The sequence below is a fragment of the Furipterus horrens genome, unplaced genomic scaffold (assembly GCF_987537825.1).
Source record: "Furipterus horrens unplaced genomic scaffold, mFurHor1.1.pri manual_scaffold_12, whole genome shotgun sequence".
NCBI classification, from domain to species: Eukaryota; Metazoa; Chordata; class Mammalia; order Chiroptera; family Furipteridae; genus Furipterus; species Furipterus horrens.
Genome location: NW_028327182.1, coordinates 42,072,960 through 42,078,715, shown reverse-complemented (window position 1 = coordinate 42,078,715; position 5,756 = coordinate 42,072,960).

Sequence of the window (5,756 nt, the reverse complement as noted above, 5' to 3'; positions counted from 1 at the left end):
ACATATGTAGGTATATTTTTCATTAGCACCCCACTTCAGAGTACCGAAATCTGTATTAGTTTGCAAGGGCTGCCATAATAAAATATCACAGACTGGGTGGCTTAAACATCAAAAATCCATTTATTCTTCATATTTTTGGATGCTGTAACTCCAAAATCAAGGCACCAGCAGGGTTGTATTCTCCTGAGTGCTTTCTCCCGGGCTTATAGCTGATTGGACTCTATGTCCTCACATGACCTTTTCTTTGATAATTCCTGGTGTCTCATTCCTTTTTTTTAAGGACACTAGCCCTATTGGATTAGGGCCCCACCATTATGACCTCATTTAATCATAACTACCTCCTTAAAAACCCTATTTCCAAATGCAATCATGTTGAGAGTTAGGGGTTCAACATATGAATTTTGGGGGAAACAGTGCATAATAGGGCTCAAGTCACAGTTTTTTTGTTTTTGTTTTTTTCCTATATGGCTATCCAATGCACCCAGAACCATTTATTGAAAGGATAGATCTTTCTCTACTGAATTACAGTTTTGCCATTGTTATTAATTAGATAACCAGGTATGTGTAGGTCTGTTTCTGATGCTTCTATTATGTTCCATGGGTCATCCTGACATTATTATAGGTATTGATATATGGTAGAATAAGACCCCAGCTTTGTTTTTCTAGCTTACTCTGTTTATTTTTGACTCTTTTTATTTTCATAGGAAAAATCAGTAATTTTTGTAAAAGTATTGGCTTGAATGTTTATTTTGACCTGTATTGAATCCATAGATCTTTTAAAATGTCTCTCATTCAGTGTAGAAGTCTTACTCACTTTTTGGTTTAATCCTAATAATTTGATGTTCTTTGCTGCTAATGTAAAATATCTTTTTACATGTTTTTTATTTTTGTAACATATTTTTGTTAGGTTTATAACTCCAGGTTAGCAGTTATGTTCTTTCAGCACTTGAAAATGCTGTTATCTTCTGAATGCCATCATTTTATTTTTGTAAAGTCAGTGTCAGTCCTGTTGTTGCTCCTTTGAAAGCAATGTCATATTTTATGTAACTGGTTTTCAGTTTTCTTGTTTTTCAATGGTTTTATTATGTAAGCTAGTCTCCAAAGATGTCTCTCTAATTAATCATGCCTCCTTGTATTTTTGCCCTTATATTGTCTCTCCTCTTTAATCTAGGATAGCCCTGTGACTCACTTTGACCAATAGAGTATATCAGCTTTCTCACTGTGTGCCTTCTGAGGCTCAGACATAAGTCTTGCTGCTTACCTGGCCTCTTGGAACACTCGCTCTAGAGATGCACAGTTTGAGAAGCTTACTGTTAAGAGGTGCAACATCTCCAAGACCACCATGCTATAAGACAAGGTACATGGAGAAGTCCTGGAAGATACTGGAAGATGTTTCCATTAGCAAGAAAGGGGGGCGGGGGCAGAGAGAGAGAGAGAGAAAGAGTGAGAGAGAGAGAGAGAGAAAGAGAGAGAGAAAGGACTAGAGAGGGAAGGAAGGGAGGAGGAAGAAAAGGAGGGAAGAAAGGAGTAAAAAAAGGAAGGAGAGGAGGAGGGAAGGAGAAAGAGAGATAGAGAGGGAGAGAGGATGAGAATATAGCTGAGATGCCTGGTACACAAGTGAATAAGCCATTTAGAAATCTAGCCTAGTCAGCTTTCAAGTGACTATATGACTGCAATTGTGATAGAGACCCCAAGCGTGACTGTATAGCTGAAGTTAGTCCACCCACAGTACTATGAGAGCTAAAAAAACCTTATTTTAAGACATGAAGTTTTGGGGTGGTTAGTTACACAGTAACAGATAAATAAAATGGAAAAGAATACATAGATCCAGGATATGGTTGAAGCAAAACCTTAAAACATATGGCATCAGCTTTGTGGCCAGGAGGCAAGAGGAGGCTGGAATTGTTGATGAAACTGGAAGGACTGTGGACAGGCTATTATTGGAGGCTGGAAGAAAAGTAATCCATGTTATGTAGTAGGAGAAAATTTAGAATATTTCCTGAGGTAACATGGACAATAGAAAAATGGAAAAGTGAACCTGTGTAAAGAGATTTTCAGAAACAATGTCAAAAATGCTAACTGGTTATTTTTAGCCATGTATGATAAACTATTATACAAGAGAGAGAAAAAGAGAGAGGTGCTAAAAAGGAACTTTTTCAGTTTGATGCAGAAATTGGAGAAAATATAAAGGATACAGGGCTTACTGAGCATAAAAATAAAACTGTATGTTATTTCCACCCTTTCCATATTGTAAAGGTTCTCATTATAAGACCTGATCTCAGGGTAAAGATTATCTCAAGGGTGCAGCAGTAAGACCCATTGTTAAGATTTCAGAAAGATTTAAGAGTGTGCCTTAGAATTAAACAAAAAATTTTTTTTCAGAGAATCTTAAGGATGTTGTTCTTTAGCACCTTGACTTTCAACACAAGGCAGACTGGGGCCTATACGAAAAAGATTTCTGGGTGGAGCTTTTGTATAATGAAATGAATCCCACTACTATTTATAGGAAGCCCTCAGATCTTTAAGAGAATTGTATTGACAGAAGCATCATAAACTTGGACTAAAAAGCATGGAGTTAGTTCACAATGAAAAGAGCCTCTGGGTCCCTAATCTTATATGGCAGGAAGCAGGCTGAGACAGATACTTAGCTGCAAACATGGACCACTTCTTGTGGGAAAAGAAGTTTAAAATTAATAACCAAAAAGGAAGAAATAAAATTCCAGAGGATGGAACCAAAAGCCTTAGAACCAATTCCCAGAACTGAATCCTAATCAAGAAACCCAAGACATATGTCCAGATGGATTTCTGAATTGCTCTGGTCCAGTGACTGCTATGTGACTTGTCCCTTTAGGTCTTTTACCCCAACCTTCTGGCCCCCACTTATCAATGACAGTGTTCATCACAGGTATAATACTGGTATTACCATTGTATGTTGAGGGTGTGTGGTGCAGATAATTTGTATCTTTGGTTCACAGATCTTCAGATGGAGAAAAAGTATATTCAAGGGGTTGCACAGGAATATTTGCATTTGAAGAACTTTATCTACATTTGGACCTGGCTTAAATACTGCTTTATGCTTGGCTTCTTACTATGGGAAACTTAAACATAAGAAATATTTTGTGGAAGACGTGACACAAAATGTTGGCTTTCTTACTTCTCCTTTGTCCAAGACCTTGTTATGGCTGCTTCATTTTTTTTTTATGCATACAAAAGTTTTTTCATTTTATCTATTTTATAATTGTTCTTAGTAGCAAAGTGGTTTTGATGATAGCTACTCTACCATAGTCTAAGAAGTCCAATTCTTTCATGAGGATGCTTTTCGAGAACATTTTTCACTTACACAGTGCTATCTTTTAAAGAATCCAAAGAAGAATTTCTCTCTAGCCTTGATTCCAAGAAGATTGCTTCTTCAAATCAGCTAGTGCATTTTTTAAAAAGATAAAATGAAATGTGTAATTGATTATGGTCCCATCTTTCTATTTATTATTTATTTCTAATGAAAATATGAAATTTTATTAGAACCAATTTTTTCTTGGGGTGAAGAAGTTCTCACATATGGCCTTTTCACTTATTTGCTCACTATACTTTATGTATAATCTTTAAAAAATTCATTTGGAAATAAGGTAGTGTATGAATTAAGAAATAATGATAAGTTTTTATATTTGGAAGTTTGGAAGTCAGTAAGAAACTTAGCAATTACAGAGAACTCCTCTTTTAAAATGTTTTTTTTTCATCCTCACTTGAGGATATGTTTTTATTGATATGAGAGAGAGAAAGAGAGAAAGAAACATTGATGTGAAAGAGTAACATCAATTGGTTGCCTCCCATATGCACCCTGACCAGGGATTGAACCCATTAGCTAGGTATATGCCCTGACCGGGAATTGAAATCACAGCCTTTTGTAGTATGGGACAGCACTCCAACCAGCTGAGGCGCTGGGCCAGGGCCAGAGGAGTCTTTCTTACAGGTTAACCAGTGTGTCAAAGTTGATAGTTATGTAAACATGACAAATCTTTTAAACAAAATGATGGTAACATTGGTCAAATCCTTTGATGAACAACCTAAACTACTTCCTAAGTGCAAAGTATTCATCCATGGGAGGTGAATAAATCTGGGTTTTTGGTTAATAAATTACTTATCTCCAGACACTTAAAGACTTCATCGATGTCCTGAAAAATGTCATTTAAATATGATGGACAGACAACTTACTGACAGAAAGGAAGTTTATGATACCTCTGGTACTCTACTGTTTAGGTTTTTGATAACCAGGCTGTGCTAGTTCAAATATAATAAACTTCAGTGGAAACAGAGTGAGAACAAGTTGTTGTTTAATTCAGTTTATTTGTCTAATAAAGTCCTATGAATAATAGCTTACAGAGGATGTTAATTTCAAAATTTAATCCTTGGAATCTGTATGTGATAAGTATAAAATACCAAAATATGCCAGCAGTAATTCCCCTCAGGCCTCCATTCATTTTTTTCCTTCTTTTTATTTCCTTTACTCATCATGCATCATTCTGTTACTTATTCCAAGCTAACAAGTCAGTAGCCACAGTATTTCTATTGTTGAGTTACCACTAGGGGCAATAATGATATATTTAGCAACTGTATGGCATGACTACCAATCAATCAGAAGAGCTGCCTGATCAATTAGAAAAGGGACCAGCCGTGAACAACCAGATATGGCTGCACCTGTGCAGAGCAACTGAATGCCAACTCTGGTTATGGCCAGTTTTTTCTCCTTTCTTTCAGAGAAAAAATAATGAAGTTAAGAAGCTAAAACCCAATTCTGTTAATCCTATAGTCTGATGTCTACTTGATCATATCAATATTTTCATGGAACAGATTACATTTTTCTTTGTCTTAGAAGTTTTATTTTTTTTCTTGCTAGATGTTTAAAACAGAAACTGCCATAAGTAAAGGTTTTCTTAGTATAAGTTATTTCCTTTCAAGTTACAAAAGAATTTAGAAATAAAACACTTTATCTTATCACACTCATTTATTTTTTTTTGAAGGAAGTCCCCAGGATAATGAAATAGTTGGTGACTTTTGAGGAAAAGGAATAGAAACAAGGAGATAATTTGGTGTTTTTCTTTATCATGTAAATTGAAACAAAGTATGTGGTTGTATTAATGAAAAGAATGCTTCCTAGCTGCCCCCCTCAATACAGCTGTCATGATGTAGAGAAGTATTTTTCATTTAATGAAATAATTTGAGGAAACCTTAAAATATTGTCAGGAAGAAAGATAAGTTAAATTATATTTTGTGAGATGGTGGGACTGGTTAGATGGCGTGAGGGGTGTGCAAACCAGCTTATTTGGAATATAATTAGGATTTTGTGGCTGAGAGGAAAACTAAATGCCATTATGTCCTGTCCCTTCCTATTTTACATAAAGAGATGAAGACCCAGAGAGGTTAAGTGGCTTGTTGGGATCACACATCTAGTTATTTACCGAGAAAAATAGTAAAGTAGAAAGAAAATCTAGTTCCTGAACCAATTAATTTTTAAAGAATTGTTTGTACATGGTACCAAAGTAACTGATTTATTCTAAATTAAAAAAGGAAAACTACTCAGGAAAATGGTGTCCCTCCTCCCTGAGGCCTTCCTACTGCTCCTGCACATGGCCAGACTCATTCTGTGAGGATCTGTCTCCATCAACATCTCCTGTCTCATGTCTAGGCCTACACCTCTGTCATGTGATAGATAGTTAAGTTATCTGTTAAATAGCTGACAATAAGCAGAATTTTGGAAGTGG